This window comes from Zonotrichia albicollis, chromosome 7 (assembly GCF_047830755.1).
Source record: "Zonotrichia albicollis isolate bZonAlb1 chromosome 7, bZonAlb1.hap1, whole genome shotgun sequence".
NCBI classification, from domain to species: domain Eukaryota; kingdom Metazoa; phylum Chordata; class Aves; order Passeriformes; family Passerellidae; genus Zonotrichia; species Zonotrichia albicollis.
Window position 1 is genome coordinate 26,004,287 of NC_133825.1, and position 17,935 is coordinate 26,022,221.

Here is a 17,935-nt window from a genome sequence, read left to right on the forward strand (position 1 = left end):
ATTCAAACCCTCAGCTCTGTGGAGTTTGGTTTGCTTCCTTACACACACTAGAGAGATAAGGTTCAAGCACAACTCTTGCTCAAGTATTTCAGACAACTACAGCTGTTCAGAGACTCATAACTAAACCACCTCTGCAGAAATGCCATGCATAAGAAAAACAGCACAAGCTGTGAATTCAGAGCAGGAGTAAGCACTTGCGCAGCCCTCGCATTCTGGACAGCTGAGTGCTGCCTAAGACAGATGAGCAACATTTCAATCCTCCACTTCCTTGAGGTAAATGTCAGTAGAAGGTTTGCAAAGGCAAGGAAAATGAATGCAGAATTTTCAAACACCTCCTAACTAAAAAAACATACTGTGCCATGCCGGTCATTCACAGACAGTGTGCAAAAACCAAGCCTATCCAGTAAAGTCTGAAACCCAGAACATGGAATGGACAAGTGAACTGCACCACGTTCACAGCTATAAGAAGGTAAACTAGGTTTTTTGGGGTTGTTTGGTTTTGGAGTTTCCTTTCCTAGAAAGGAATCTGCACCTCAGTATAAAACATTCCCACTTACAAAAGAAACAGAAGTTGGCTTTGAGAATCCCATCCAGTACAGACTAGAGTGTGAATTCATATTTCAGCTTGCTATTTCTAGAGTTCAGATGTTGATTTCCATATAACTTGAACTAAACACTGAAAACAGGTTTTCTTCCTTCACCTTATAACTTCTAATGTGCACAGTCCATTTATAGCAAAAAACATTTAACTTTCATTAAAGCAAAGGAAATTGCCCTTTATGGCAGTATGGGCAGTGACTGAAAAGGACCTTCCTCATTTGGCCAGCTGTACCACATAAAATGAGTTTTGTAATTTAGTTACTGACCTTTGCAACCCATCCAATGTTACAGACAAAATTTAGGAACCTTTACAACTGTTATGAATCATAGCAAAGAACTCTTGCTTAAGCACCATCCCCTCGCTTATCTAAGCCCACAACTGTGATTATAAGAAAAGGAACAAAGACTGGTTTTCTCAACTTAATTTCAGTTTCTAGCTCCAAATAGCAATTTGTATGTCAACAATCAATATGCACACACTTGTCCAAGGCAGTCAGTCTGATGTGCCTGGGCAAGAGAGGAAAGGGAGGGTACAAGAACAGATTCTCACTAATACGAGCAGGGTGCAAGGCTCATTGGCATGAGTGCAATCCCATTTTACAGCAGTACACTGGCAAATACATTCTCCAGATGCTGACACACTGAGGCCTCGATCACTGCTGTGCCGCCTTTTCCCTCTGAAAATCAGGAGCCTGGTAAGAGACAGGAGCAGCAACTGCAAAATGCACATAAGGGGCATTGCTTTTGGTGCTGCTACATCTACAAAAGAGAAGGCAGCAGGTTGCATTTAGCTAGCACATCATTAAATTTCACAAAAATGAGGTTCTGCTAGACAAAGAGGCTTAAAATATAACCTGAGGCAAAAAGGCAAGCACATCACTTTACAACCTAAAGTACACACATCTGAAGACTTACTTTTTGTTAGGTTACCCTCCCTGGCACTGGTCTTATATGCAACTGTTCAGCCCCAGCTTCACTGAAACTAGTCACAGCAATAAGAGGATTAAAAGTATCCTTATTGACAAGCACTACTCCCACCCACCTCAATGTTTCGACCACCAGCTTGCAAGACATTTCTCCATGCTTCAAACAACTGCTAAAATGCCCCAGTCAATACCAACCACAGTATTTTAGCAGAATGAAAAAGCAAAACACTTTTTCAACATACACATTTCTAAATGCTCAGAAATGATGGGGGGTGTATTACCAGCACAAGCAAGAAGCTGTCCTGTAACAGCACACAGCTCCTCAGACAGATATTAGCTTCCAAACCACCTGCCTATCTTAAGAGCTGATTTGGCCTGCTCTGTGCTTACCTCCATCAGAACTCTTTTGGTGGTTCTTGACAGACCACTGAACACAGTATGGGTGCTATGGGAGTAGCATAACAAACCTGAAGTGCAGGTATGTGATTTTTTTTCCACTAACACTACAAACGAATGAAGCAGTCCACTCAAGACTACACAGCCACCCTCCCCGTGTTTATACTAAAAGCAATCGTGTTTCCTAACACAGAAGGCATCTGTAACCAGTCCAGAAATCTGCTTGTCAGTAATTCACTTTGTTCACAGCACAGGCTGCATAGCTATGGTTAGGCAATACTAAAAACACTTGGAAGATTAAAGCAGTATGTGGGCAGCACACACTAATAACGTTCTCTACTGCGTTTCAGACAAAGCAAGTCACATTGAGTCAGCTGACAGTTATCACCCACTCACAGCAACAGGAATTTCTAAAAATCAAATACAGAGCCCTGCTGCTTTGGTAGAATATAATTTTGTCTTGGTGTTTACAGCTTTAGTGAAAGGGGGAAAAATGTAGTCATTCATCAAGAGGACACTGCCATTCCCAAAGCCTTTCAACACCCACAATTCCACTCTTACCTTCCAAATGCTACAGCAGTGATACTCCTAATCTGTGCTCCTAACTCTCAGAAAAAAGGTTGTGATCTGTTAACTAATCTAATGTAGATATGCAGAGAAATCCTCACGGATAAGACATTAAGTCTAGAACAACTGCAACAAAGTAATTTTCTACATTTAGGTCGAAAAATTATTTTAATCCTCCAGAGATGGTTACTTTACAAGACAAACCTAAGTCACATTAAAATTGCAAGTTCAGCCAATACTGCCACCATATAGAGTCCTGATCCCCTTCCCTGCCCCTCCTAAAACCCACAACCATTAATCAACCTATTCAGTGGAGCAAACAGCAACGCAGCAAACCACCAGCAAATCTTCAGCTCAATCCTGTAATCTTGTACCACACACCAAGAAGTAAACAGGTTTAAGCCTTCAATCCACCTCGCCAGAGCATGTACAAATGCCAGCGTGGGGGCAGGCAGGAGGTGGCAGAACAAGGAAAGGAAAGCAAAAGCTTTCCCAGGAGTGTGCCCATGGAAACACAGCACCCCTCCAGTGCCAGCCTGTACCAGCAGCACACCTGAATCCAACACACTGAAAGATAAGCGGAACAGGGCACAACTGAGGCAAGAGGAAAAAAAAAAAAAGTCATTTGCCAAGCTGTTGGCTTCTCCACCACTGTTCATCAATGAAACGCATCTGTATGAAGCTGGTGAAGCAAATGGATGTAGAATAATTTGCTGAAGAGCAAGAATTTTTAAAAACAGCAAGAGATGTACTTTGGTCTATTTTGATATTACTCAATTCCACTCCATCAAGACCAAATATATACCTAAAAGTATCGGTTCATTCAAGATAAGGTGCCATTGAAAACAACTGCCATTCTTTGAAGGTGCTCAGTCATTAGAGGTTTTTGTGAAGGTAAAAGGCAGCCTAATCCCTGACAGGAAAAATTCAGAGATATTCTTAGGACCTTCTAAAAATGGAACAACTAAGAGGCACCTATAGATTGCTCTTTCCACATCCTAGAGAGAAGCTGACCACCAAAGGGGGTCCTAATGTTCAGAACAGTATCTGGGTGCCAGCCATCAAATATTCACCTGAGGGGGCTGAGCTGGTACAGCCAAAAAGCAAGATAAACTGACAGGATGTGATGCTCTCACAGGTTAATCTGCTCCTGGAAACAGACAGTCCTGCTGATGACTCAGGAGCTCCAAGCATGTGTCATTTTGAAATTTTGTCTCCAAGAAACTCAGACTAGGGCCTCAAAAAGAACAGACAAGCTTCTCTTAAGGAACACAAGTATAGTTTATTTAGTTCTGCTGCAGTTCAAATGAGCAGAGGAATATTTGCTCATTCTCAAAAGAAACCTGAGGATTAATCAACAAAAAGGGTATTTTTTTAACCTGAAAGACTCATGATGAAAGGCAAATATCATTAATAGGCTATCCCTGTTTCACCAGAAAAATAATGGAAGTAACAAATCTCAGAACTCCATGGAAAAAGCCAGACAGAATTCTTAAGACATCATCTTTTGGGACCCTTATTTTGTACTCTGCTGAAGACTCAAAGATCTCAAAGAATATTTCAAGCAGAAGTTGCTCCACTGTAAGCACTAAAAAACAATCCCTCAGTGAAGAAAATTCCCAACCTATTGGGAAGGGTTTCATATTTCAGTGACCAGGGTTTAGTCTATTACTGCATCACGAGCTACAACTTAGGAAAACTTGTCAGAAACACACACCAGTGTTTCCAAACCCCAAACAAGGAAGCAGTAATTCAAAAGAGCTCCACTCCAGGTTTCTCTACCTCACACTCCTTAGGCTGCACTTTTGGCCAAGCCACTACTTCTGTGTGGTTGAGTTGTATCCAAAACATCATGTAAGTGCTCAGAACTCAGAAAAAGTGGACACTACACATTTTTGGGAATAAGCTACATGGTCATCAGGAGCCTCTTCTGAACTCCCCACATGACTAACATCACCAATCCTTTGGCACAAAGTTATTCATGTTATGATTCATGGAATATTTTCAGCTTCATTTGATTTCTTAAACCAACAATACTACACTAAAGACTTGCAAAAGACAAGCAGAATTCAGTACTGCTCCCACAGCAATTCAAAAGCTGCAACAGAGGACAACAACAGTTCTACCAATTTCACTTTTCGCTGTTCTTCATGGAGAAGCTACAAAAAAAAACAGTTGGCTGGCTTCGCTTTCATGTGAAGAAGTATTTATTCCTACTCAGCAAAAAAAGCTGCTAATAACATTTATAAAGAAATCAGCAAAACAGAAGATGCTCCAAAGAGTCTATATTTTCATTTATACAAACCAATCAGAATGCCAGTCAATGACACTGTACAATGGAAGTCTTAACATTGTTAATTCGAACTACAAATCTTTTTAGTTATTGACACTGAGGAGAGACACAACTCAATTATCCAGAGAATTTCAGTACATTTATGCTAGCTCTGCCCCACTGACCTCAGGTTCACTGAGGAAGTAACTGAACAGCTGAGGTGGTTTCTGCTTAACATGCAGAGGTGCTTGACAGAGGTATCAACTGAAAGGCAAGGATCTCTTACCTAGTTCAAGGAAAATCTGCTCAAAGTAGCTGAGTGCAAACACAGCATCTACTCCACATTCTGACTTGAAGCAAGAGAGAGCACAGGAAACAGAGAAAAGGAAATGTTACACAAACTTCATCCAAAAGACAGCAATTTTCCAAACATAAGAAGAAGGCAGTAGAAGAGAGACAAATCCTTTTGTAAGATATCCATCTCTTCACTAATATTTAAGAAATGCAGAGAAGAGCAGGAGCACAGGATGTAGGGCCTTCACTGACCTAATTCTATTGGTTAAAGCACTGGAATTAAAACTCAGTTGGATTACACCAAAGTAAGTGAAAACAGCACTAGATACTATCACTACAGTTCAATAGATGCCTCATTAACATCTAAGAAAAGTTTAGAAAAATATTCTGTGCCTATGAAAGCTTTCTTTAATAAAGTTATTGGCCAGTTTCATCTGAATAGGACCTGGCCTGTGCTGAATTTATTCACTATACACAACAAGCCACAAGTCATGCTTTCCTTTTACTTCACAGCAAGTTCAAGTATTGGGAAACACATAGAAGCCAGTTAGTCATTCTGAGCAGGAATTTATCCACCCCAGGCTGCAAAACCTGTCAGGACAAGTTAACCAGAATAATCTTAGCTGACCCAAACTTCTCAGCTGCTTTCCACTACCTCTCATGAGAGGAGATACACACCAACTCTCTGTAACATCAACAGTTGCAAGGCAAAACTCAAAGTCTTAATTTAAAAGAAGCATGTAAGTTGATTTTTTTCCACCTTCTAACAAAAGGTTTTGGAAGCATTACAAAGCAAATATCTTATCTGAGGAGCCAGAACTTCCACTTTGGGGAATATTTTTACTTCTGTTTAGTAATCCAAGAATAACAGAACCTATTTCATACACTCTGGCAGCTCCTTCCCATACCTCCACACAGACCAAAAGGTCTCAAGAACAGAATGGGTCCCTCCATTTGCTATACCATTTCATATCATAAAGACAGGAAGCCACCACCTTTCTTTGCTGACAAATACACTTTCTTCAGAGAACATCCTAAACTTTTATACATATTGTGACTTTTCACCACTTCCAGGAATGCCACTTGTTCAGTCTCCAGTTATATTTCAGTCTGAAAGACTATATCTTTATTTTCTCTTTTCATAAGAAAAAAACCCCAAGAGACTGATTATAGCAATACACAACAAAGAAGTGATGAGCATATAATTTGCTTTGGGTTTTGTGGTTTGTTTCCTTAAAAATGTTCCTTGCTTTGGATATAATGTGCAGTCTGACTACATCCACACCATATTTCTTAGCCTTCACACTGAATATTCCTATATATAAATTTATATATATAAAATATATATATTACATATAATAAAACAGATATTTATTTTAACAGTTTAAACCAGATCAAGGTATTTCTTAGTTTAAAAAAATTTAAAACTCCAAGGTTGAAATCTAATCTCCAGAAAACAGCACACTAAGTAAGAACTGCAATATCTGGATAATGCTAGCTACATTCACCACTCATTCTGTTTAAACAATACTGACTCCATGTCACAGAAACAAGGAGTGGAGTTCAATCTACAAAACCTCCTTTTTTTTTCCTCCCCTCCCACCTCAATTAGCAGGGCCTATGCTTTGAACACCAGAGCAACACTCATTTCACACAAGGCACCAGGGAACGCTTCTTTTTGGGGAAAGGCATGGGGGCTTTGGGGACAATGCCCCCAAAGCTTTCTTTTGCTGCCTTCCACCTCCAGCAGCTGCATTCATAACAACCAGGACAGGCTCATTTCACTTGCCAAGGACGGCAATCACCAGTTTCCAAGCCACAAGAGAAAATGGCTCTTTGTGGCCACGTAGGCAGCTCAACCACTGTGAAATTCATCTCTTTACCTCTTTTCTGGTAAAGAAACACACTCGTGAAACTTGCAAAACCCAACTAGAAAATGAACCCCTAAGGCAGCACTGGAAAATCTTAAAAGATGTGACAAAACAGCCTTCACCAGTGTCTCACAATCCTAGCCACTTCAGCAGAGTCAGTCTCAGCCCAAATACACAGCAACCATTAATGCCCCAGGAGCTCCAGCAAGGAGGCTTGCAGAGCACCCTGCACATGCTCCCACACCACAGGGAAAAGATTAAAAACCAATGCTGCTTCAGGACAAGCCCGTGCTTGAACAGCTCCAGCCCTTCCCCCAAAGCCAGTGCTCTGGCAGGTCGTGAGAAAGGCTCGACTGTCTCGCCCAAAGTCTCTGCATCCGCCCCAGGGAAGGAGGAAAAACAGGCTTTCCACCTCTGAGGATGATGCCAAGAACAACACTGTGCCATTTAGAGATCAGGGCAACAAAGGCTGTGAAGGGACACAGTCAGTGCTCCTTCCAACACAGACCTCAGTCTGCAACAGCTAATTACAAACACCAGCAGAATTAGAAGGTGCAGAGCTTGGACACAAACATTTCCTAACCTGTGCCTTCAGTAAAATGAGAAACACAGCTCCTAATGGAAAAAACGTGACAACACAGGAAACTGCCACCTGAATGGGCTGATGGTACAGTGTGACTGGCTTCACCAGCTGCACAGCTCAGATAAAACACCACCACAGAGCTGAACTGCACCTTCCCTTCTCACTTGCCCCAGCTGGACAGGCCCTGTGACAATGTTCACAGGGATTTTCAGGATGAGAGAAGAGATGGAGATCTGATGCTATATTTCAGAAGGCTTGATTTATTATTTTATGATATATATTACATTAAAACTATACTAAAAAGAATATAAGGAAAAGTTTTATCTCAGAAGACTAGCTAAGGTAAGAATAGAATGGAATGAAAACAAAAGTCTGTGGCTCAGACAGAGAGAGAGAGAGAGCCAGCTCTGTCGTGAGTGGTCACTAATTCTAAACATCTACACGAGACTGATCACAGATCCACCTGTTGCATTCCACAGCAGCAGATAACTATTGTTTACATTTTGTTTCTGAGGTTTCTTAGCTTCTCAGAAGGGAAAAAATCCTAAGAAAGGATCTTCACAAAAAGATGTCTATGACAAAGCCCTTTCAGTTGAACCCTCTCCTGTTTTGCAGGAGCAGACCACTGCTATGACCACTCAGTCAAAACATCCTTAGCAAGCTCAGCATGACGGACACTTGGCAAAGAAAGCAGCCTTGCTGTCTTCCAAGAGCCATCTCACCAACTGCTTTCCAAGAGTCATCTCACTAATTGCCTTCCATTAGTTTCAAGTCAGACAACTTTTCTGATGAACCTTCCTGCTCCACAGGCTCACCACGCAGCCAAACGAAGTAACTCAGGGCAGGGTGGAAAGTTTTGCTGTTGTTACCCTTTATTAAGTACAGCTCCACCACTGCAGGCGTATTTCACCCCCATGAAGTCCTTCCCTGAGCCCCATCTAACAAACTGTTGAAGGAAAAGCAACATGCATGTAAAGAATCAGCTCCATACCCCAGCATACCCAGAAGGCTGCTGTCCCATAAAAACCAGAGTCCAATCTCTCAGGTGTCTTGCTTCAAATCTGAGTTACTTGAGGCTATTCCCTTTGTTTTCTATTCCAGAAGTTTCTGGATGGCAGCAAACTTATTTCAGCATCCATTTTATGCCCCAAAGCAAGAGTACACAACTTGCCAAGCTGAACAAATAAGATTTTTAAAAAATTTTAAAATTCACAGCATTCAGCTGCCTCCAAATACTCTGCTTCATCCTGTAGCTGCAAGGGCAGCAACTCAAACACCTGACTTTGTTACCTTCAAGTCTATCAATTATTTAGACAAAGCTCCTTTCCAGAGAGACTCAAGTATCAATTATTTAGTCTTTGAGCAGGAAACAAAAGCTGTTAAGAGAGGAAAACAGATTTCTGGAAAGGGCTGTTGGGACACATGAACACATCTGCGGTTGTAGACAAACAACCTGCCTGAACCAGAACGGGAATGCCAAAATAAAACAACCCCTAAAGCCAAAAGCTCACATGCACACACAGGCTCATCAAGTGCCAGGACCAATTAGTGCCAAAGAGCCCCAGCTACATCAGGGGGTTTCAGGACAGTTCTTCCCATGGAAGACCTTTATCAGTTTGGTACAAATGCCTGTTCTCTGGCCCAGGAGCACAAAATAAAGCCAAGCTTTTTTCTAATACTCCAGAAGCTCTTTTACAGCACCAAGACAACATTCAACAAGGCTCACTACAAAGATCAAGGGGAAGCAGAGCCCTGGGTTTATTACACCCTTGCCTTTCCCACTCAGGTTCAGATTAAGGACAAAGATAGGCCCAAGATTTTCAGATTTTGCATAACTTCTAAAGATAATGACACAGCAAGAGCTCTCAGAGGAAGCACAGATAAAGCATTCACCTTAGATAAGAGCAGAAATTCTTCCACTCAACATCACACATAAGCTGTGGTACAATGAAAAGGACAAAACACTGTTGCTTGGCTCCCAAAGAGTTGAAGAAAGACAGGAAACACTGGAGCAAAACAAGTGCTGATCCCTCCCCCCTGCCAAACGGGGGTTGAGGCACACTTTGGATCAGAAAAGAAAATATACCTATTTTTAAACCTAGTTAAGAGCCCTGGGTTTGGATATAGTTCCTATTGTGGCCAGCACATTTTATTTTCATTTTGCAAAAGCCTGGCCATTCAAGGCAGTTGTTTTAACTGCAAGCATCACAATCTCTTATGCAGACAATTTTTAGGGGTCACCACTTTTGCAGGTGATCCTCAACACCTCTCCTTTGCTATTATCCTCACCTGTGACATTCCCAAAATAGAAGAATTTGCCCAACAATGATTTTTCAGCTGACTGACCATCTGAAAGCAGATCTTATCCAGAATAAAGTTTTTTACAACACAAAAAGAAATTCAAATATGACATTCAACTATAGTTAAGTAGTTAAACTGTACATTTAAAATTAAGTCATCAGAGCTTAGACATTTCAGCCCTTCCCCTTCTTTTTAGGTTGCTGAATCAAAATTCAGATTTCTTCTTCCTTGTGAAGATCCAAACAGTTACTCTTTAAAACCCACACATACCTAACTAACCTTGATAAGCTTTAGTCTGACTATCTCTGACGTTGTTCTTAACCTTCATGAGATACTGTTGACTGCACATGAGCAAAGGAAAGGAAAACAAGGATCGTGTTCCTGCCCAAACTGTGCTGGGGGCTGAGGGCAGCATCAGTAGCTGCACCCAAGCCACCAACAGCAGAGCTTTGGAAGAGCCTTTAGGACTGGGCAATACCAGAGAGGAAGACACATGACCATCCTTTGGATCTAGAATATAACCTCTGCATCTAGAAATAACTTCTGCTTAATTCCCCTTTAGTAACAGCCTGCACCATTTACTGTTTGAGGGTGTAATTTACTTTATCTGAGCTACTTCAACTTGAAACAAAATGCAAACCACAGCACATTCATGGATTTTGTGAATTGCAGCCCTCTTAGCCTTAGAAATGTACCACAGGTGGCAAAGTGTGAAAGTCTGTTCCACCAAAAAACAGGAAGTTTTGACACAGGAAGCCACAATGCAAAGCAACATGGCACAGAGAGCTCACAAGTGTGTCCAAAATCCACACATTTTTTCCGTACCCCGCCCAGGTCAAATTTTTTGTAAAAGCAAAAAAATAAAAGGAGGATCTGTGGAACAGTTTTGACAATTGCTCTGTGAAGTCCACTTCCCCTCACACAGACCCCAATGAGAATTCTGAACTAACACAGGGACATCAAAACAAGAGTTTAATTTATTCACACTTATCAGTGCTCAAACTGTGCCACACCTAATCCACAATGAGAAACTTGACAGACTAAGAGAATCAATTATAGCAGTTCCTCAGCAGAAAAATTCCTCTTTTTTCCAAACACCCATTTACAGGTAATGGCACATTAGTAGCCATCCAATAAAGCTTTATAAACTAAATAAAAATACCCTCTAAGAAAATCAGAGGTCAGCGCCAAAACAATCCAATATTTCTCAGTTATTCATTAGAAACATACAATAAACTCATTCATCATCCAGATATAACCAAATTCATAAGACACCATGCCAACAATTTTTTTGCTACACCCAAGGGCAAAAAGTTATGCCTTCAATACCAAAGACAGTATCCCAATTAAACAGCATCTTAGGGCTCAGAGCAAGGGCTTTTTATGGTCCTTTCATTAAGTATTACAAGGCCTAACGCCAGTAAAAGGCAGCCCAGAACACACTCCCTTGCAGTGCTGTTAGCTGTGTTACCCATGCTCTGCACAGACACTCTCCAAGCACAAGATCACACTTTTTCCATCTTTTCTGCCACCCTCCCATCCCCACAAGGAGGCAGCAAGGACAAGAAAGAGGTTTTAAATAGGAAAGTCTGTCTACAATGCACTAAATGTAAGACAAAGCCTGTGCCCAGAAAAAAGAACAAGATTTAAATGGGTTTTCTCCCGATTCGGGGACTGGAGATAATGCTACAACACAAAGGGAGCTACAAAGGAAGCTAACTGGATCAACTTACACTAAAAAAATAATCACACAGAGCACACACCACCCAGAAAATCAGCTTTCCATGATTGTGATTTAGACCCAGACTGCACCTTCAGCAAGTTCACCTAGGAACAAGAGCAACAAACAAAACTAAATGCCAACTGTGAAACTGACTTGTTTTTACTTGTAACTTACATAGGTTTTTTTCAATATAAACACACAAACTTTTGGAAAGCCATTCTAAAAATTCCTGTTTCAGTGGCATTATAGTTTTGAACAACATAACCTTCTAAGGACAGGCAACAACACTATATTCCATCCTCCAAGAAAAGAGCTAATAGGATACAGATCACACCCTAAAAGTGCTTTCTTCCAGCATCATCAACCAAAGGATAAAAAACACCATTCTATAAACACAAGTGTCCTGAATTCCTCTAAAAAACCCAAACACACAATCCAAATCAAAAGTTGCAAAGCAGTTTCCACCACAGCTCGTTCCTACTTCACACCAGTGACGAGACTTGAATTCTCACCTGATCCCTTCACTCTGCACACAATTCTTCGGCCAAGCAGATAGTGCTAGCACCTCAACCTTCCACACCAAAAGTTTCACACATTTATTGTGAGTATAAAGTCTCTCAGTACTGATGCCTTACTCCCTGCTGGAGACAGCCAAAATAGAGATGGCTCATCTCACCAGAGAGCACTTATGAACAAGACACACCCCGTGATTCCATTCTCTAGGAACTGCTCTCCTTCCATTTCATCCAGAGTTCTAGGTCACAAGGCTTATGTCACTGTAACAAACAAACAAACAAAAACCCAACCAAACTAAAAAGCAGTGATGGAAGAATTTTGTCTTGCCAGTTATTTTAAAATATCCTTCACACCTCCACCGCCACCTCCCTGGAAGATCCACTAAAGAAAGGAAAAACAACCAAAACAAGCAGCTTCTTTTACAGCATGCGATAGGTTTCTTTGTGAGTTTTTTTTTTAATTCAGAATGTCTCAAAATGCTAAATCTACATAGAGCATGGAAGATAAAGCAGGAGCCAAAACAGAACTGACCACAGAGCATCACCTCTGGTACCCCGCGCTCCACGGCCGGGCCCATTAGGGCAGGGGGCTGAAAGGGGGGCAGAGAGGTCGATCACTACCACAGCCGACAGCCAATTAAAGTTAAAATATTTTTAAAATTAAGTTACGGCCTCAATCCTTACACCCACTGCGCCGTGTCTCCCTCTAAACACCCGGGGCTTAGGGTCGGCAGCCGCCGGGGCGATGGCGAAGAACGGAGCGGGCAAACTGGCTGCAGCAATCCGAAAGGCCTGTTTCTGTAATTGTAATCTTTATTATTATTATTACTATTTTCCTCCCTCGTTGCACCTCAACGAGACACGCTAGCGCGAATCCCAGGGGAAGCCTCACCCGGCCTCTCGGGCTTCCTTTAATGGGAAGGACAATGGCAGGGGCTCGCCCCAGCCCCGCGCCGCCGGGAGGCTCGGGCAGCCGGGGCTGCTCCCGCCCGGCCCCGGGGATGCTGCAGGGAGCGCACTGCTCCGGGGAGAGGGGCAGAAATGCCAGAGCTCCAAATGCTCCGGGGAGAGCAAGAGGCGCTGCGGACGGCGCGATCCCCGGGCCAGAGAGCGGGCGGGTGCCCGGGCCGGGCGGCACTCACCGGGGCAGGCGCCCGCTCGCTAAGTTTCGCCGAGCTGGGCGGAGGGCGAGGCGGCGTTCGGCGTAGGTCCCTCGGCTGCCTCGGCTAGTCCATGGGCACGGCGGCGCTGCCGGAGCCTCCTCCCCGCGTCAGCTCGGCCGGAGTGCCAGGCGTGCCGTGCCCGCCGGGCGTGCCCTTGTGCCGAGCCGCCCCGCCGCTCTCCCGCCGGGCCCGGCAGCGCGGAAATGAACGGCCCGGCCACGCCCGCTCCGCGCTCCACACAAAGGGGGCGTGCAGGAAGCCCGGCTTTGCCTCCGGGCCCCGCGGCTCCCGCCGGGACCGCCCGGCAGCGCCCCCCCGAGCACCCCCGGGGCCGAGCGGAGGCTGAGGGCGGCCCCCGTCCCTAGCAGTCCCTCCCCCGCAGCGCTGCGAGCGCGGCCCCTCGGCGGGGCCCGCGGCTTTGTTGTCTCGGGCTCGTTCGTGGCCGGGTGACGGCGGCCCCCGCCCCGGCCCTGCGTGCGGGGCTCGGCCCGGCCCAGCCCGCCCCGGCTGCGCCTCAGCCCGCGGGGCTCCGGAGCGGGAGCCAGCGTGCCAGAGACAGCACATGCCGAGCAATACTGCAGGCACGGCCGAGCCTACCTGAGGAGCCGGAAGGCGAAGGAAAGGCACGAAATAAGACGCCCCGACGAGTATTTTGAGTCTTCGGGCGTCCCAGGGTTTTTACACCTCCCGAGAGAGACTCCGAGACGAGAGGAGGGAGGGGAAGGGAGGGCTGAGCTGTTTAAAGCCGCGTAGTTAGCCGGTGATAGCTCCCACCTGAGGCAGGTGGGAAATGCTCCCCTGCCGTCTCGTTTGGCTCCTGACCTTCTGTTCCCTTTCCACACCTTGTGATCTCCCTTGACACAGCTAGACCTTTCTGTCACCTTCATTCCCATCCTTATACATAAAGAAAACTAATGCCTTCAGTGAAAATACATTTGTGGCAGGAAGGCAAGGCTGAGGGAGGTAGTGCAGCACCACTGTGTCCTTACAGGCTGCCTTATATTATCAACGCTTTCTTCACCTGCCCCAGCCCTTGGACTTGGAGGAATTCCTTATTCCCCCAGTCAGGAGCAAGGCTGCTCCTGCTCACCAAGACAGCAGCAATTGCACTGAAGCGAAAGGAACTGTTGAGCAATCAAATGGTGTGTGAGCCTAGCACTTCTCCAGTGTGCTAATTCTCCACTCATCAAAGCTGACAACCAAGAGTGGGCTGGAATTCACAGTAAATGCACAGTTCTCCTCATCCAACCCCTTCTGATGTCTGACAAAGCAGATACACACCAGTGTGTCACCCACTCGCCGCTCACATGATCTAGACTCCTTGTCATTTTCCACACAGTTGTTTAAATAAATGGGGGGGTTGGGTTTAGTTTGGGGATTTGTTTGTTTTGGGGTTTTTTTAAAGGGAGGGGGAGTATTTACCAAAGCAAAATTGAACTGAGTGTTAAAGCTGACAGAAGATGTTAGAAGAACTACCTGAATTTTGAGCAGAATCTAAGAGGGGAGAGGTCACTGGATAATCAGATGGTAAGAACTAGAAGAAATCTATTCTCCATCTCAGAAGTACTGAAGTAATCTCACAGAGCACTGAGTCACTTCACCAGAAAGTCCAGAGCCAAGGCAGAAATCTCTACCATGCTGATTCTGTAAGAGACAGGAAGATGGTGCAATAGTGACTTCTAAGATTCAGTGGGGAAAATGGGAAATTCAGCAGCTTTACGATGTAAGGACTGTGGAATTAGGAAGGGCATTTGTCGATAAAATAAGGTTCTCTTGCAATTTACTATTTGTAAAATGGTTAGTGTTAGCAGTTCACAGCATAGTTGAATTGACTGTGCTCGCTGTTAGCATGAAGCTGGTTCCAACAGCCTTTGTGTGTCCCATTTATTTGCCTTTGACATTATCTCTGCACAGTGCTCCACTGTGTTGCCAGGAAAATTGGAGTAAAAATCCCATCCATCACAGAAACCATTAACTATGTGCTAGGGCAAATTGGAACACTTTTAAAAGACAGTCACTTCAGCAGTGAGAAGTGTAATAATCCTGCAGGAATGAAAATAGGAAATCTGATTTTTAAGTGAATATGTGCAGGCCAATGTTCATGTGTGGTTTGTTAATGTTGTTTCCCTCTGACTACTACAAAACGTTTTCTAAAATAAATGAAATCTTCATGAGGAGTAGCTGGTGGAAAATGGCCTGACCAGAGCTGTTCACCACTGTGTATGTTCAACCTTGTCCCCAAATACCATTTTTCAGTGTAAAAACAGTGTATTTATGGAGGGAGGCGTGCAGAAATCAGTTACAGTTGGAATTGTCATATGGTTTTGATAATTATGAGGTTAAAAGAGAAGAATGTGCAAGGAAACAAAGCCCACAGAAGCTACTGAGAGACCTTAAGCAACTTCAAATACAAAGAATCAGTCGCTGGATCTAAAAGAGAAGGCAAGAAACATTGTAGGGAAAGCCTTCGTAACACGTTCGAGATCGATTAGAAGAGTAATAAATTAGGATGGAACTGGTCAGACACCCAGCGAAATTCGAGGGGATCAGGCTGAATCAGTGATTTGAGTTTGTCCTCATTCCCAGAGCGTTTCCCCACGTCCCCCTGCTGTTGGCAGCGGCTGTCGCAGCTCTCTCTGCTCCGGTGCCCCCGTTCGGCCCGGACAGTCCCTGCGACAAAGGAGAGGAAATTAGCACCACAGAACCGCAATGGGTTAAATGCTGGGAGTATCGCAGTCTGTTAATAATTTATTCCCTCCACTTAGAAATATCTAGACACCACAGACTGTGCCCGTCAATACAGTATATCCTTCCTCCAAGTTTTTGAAAGGAAAACGTCCATACAGGTGAAAAGATGGCAGGAATAGGTGTCTATTCCAACAGCTTCCTTCCAGCCGAATCGGACCCTACAGCGATGTGCTCCTGGAACCTGTCCAGCAAATCTTCCACTGCAGAAACGCCTCGGGTTCGCCGCTCCCCTGCACTTCGGCTGGGTAGCAGTGACATCCAGTGGTGCAGAGAGAAACAGAAACTTGCTCGGGGTTTTTTGTTTTGTTTTGGTTTTTTTTTTTCCCCTACCACGGTGCATCACAGGAAACGCATCAGAAAATGGCAGGGATCGCTTGGCATTCCCGTCTCGTTGTGGATGTTCGCGGGTGACACCAAGGACAGGCAGTTTGACAGATAACGCGCACGGGGAGACAAAGATGCAGAGCCAAAAACATCCTCTGGGGCAGACAATCTTTGTAATGGCCCTAAAAGGACACTGCAAATAGGAAATGCAATTTGGGATCCCTAAAGTTCAAATAAAAAGCATTTTCCTATATTACACCTATATCAATGACTTCACAGCATTTTCATTCATGAAATATTTTCATTAAACCCAGTTATGTGCTGAAGAAAAGATAAACAAGCTGACAAACAAGGAAAAGTTGATTGAAAAAAAATTACTGCAGCAGAGTTGTGTTTCTCAAGCCCTACCCTTGCACTTTGTGCGCTTTCCTACTGACCTGACCCATCTTCAACCTTAAAGATGAAAACAAATAGAATATCATTCTGCATGGGTGCAAAATGCACATCTCAGAATAACAAACTTAATTATTGGTTTTTAGCAACCAGCTCAGTGTTAAAGTATGATATGATGTTTGATGTGCTGAGAAGTGACTTAGATTTTGGGTACATGCCAGGTTAAAAGAAAAAAAAAATCACAACATTAAATGCATACAAGGAACTGGGCCAGCAGAGGTAGCTGTTAGCACAATAAAATTAACAACTGTAATATTTTTTTTTCCAGTGAACATTCTGAGTTCAGTCTGCAGTATTGGAAATTCACTTAGATGTAATTTTTTTCCTCCTTTACTATTTTGCTCTAATTTTAGTTATTTGGTTTAGCCCATTTACAATGGTAATTATCTGTTCTTAGTTCCTATGTTCCACCTATTTTCTATCCTTTCCATTCTTATTTTGTCAATAAGAAAATTGATATTCTATTTGTTGTCTTTAAGGTTGAAGATAGATCAGTCAAACTAATCCCAAGGTTTTCTTGAAAAAAAAAAATCAGATTTATTGATAACAATTTTTCAGAACAATTTCAAATGTCATTTTGACCTTCTAGGGCTCCAGATTTTTACTTGATTTTTGAAAGACAGGGTAAGAAAACTTTAAAATACACATAAGCTTATATAACTCTCAGATCAAAAAGTGCACTAACTGTTTGTGGGAAATAATACTGTTTAGAGCAGGAAAATACTTTAGTCTGATGTGGTTTCTGTATTCATCCCTCTGGGGAATCTGCCAAAGCGGAGAACTTTCAGTTTCCATAAGTACTTTAATAAATTTAAAAAGACTTCATGGCTCTTTCTAAATCTGTTTTTACATTACAGGAACACTTCAGCATGTTGTAGTGTTAGTGATTTATATGTTTGACAGCCATTATACTCCCAAATGCTGGACAGCATAGCTCCCTGCTTGTGTTTCCAGTCCCTTTGGGCAGGCTGAGAGCAGGGCTGCAGCCCCATGGCATCCTTGTCATCATCTCAGGCTCCCTGCAGTCCCAGCTCTGACAGAGTGGGTGGAATTCAGTTGCCTGTACACAAAATTGTAAGGAGATGCTTTCCAGATTCAGCAGGTTCTACAGGCACTTCACTTTATCTTCAGTTTATAGCAATTTATCTGGCTTCCATCCCATTCTCCAAGGACTGTTTATGCCTTTCACATTTCATGTT

The 17,935-nt window shown here is 43.4% G+C and overlaps 1 protein-coding gene across 2 annotated transcripts in view; it reads right to left on the reverse strand.

Moving 5' to 3' along the window:
• Nucleotides 1-13,950, reverse strand: part of TSPAN14 (tetraspanin 14) — a 33,612-nt gene extending 19,662 nt beyond the window's left edge. Inside the window, exon 1 of one of the 2 annotated variants that reach the window (XM_026799518.2) lies at nt 13,809-13,950. The gene's annotated coding sequence lies outside the window, so the exon portion shown is untranslated. Of the gene's footprint in view, nt 1-13,190; nt 13,421-13,808 lie in introns of those variants that run through there. The other variant, XM_005481543.4, reaches the window with a different exon arrangement.
• Between the last annotated feature and the right edge of the window lie 3,985 nt (nt 13,951-17,935).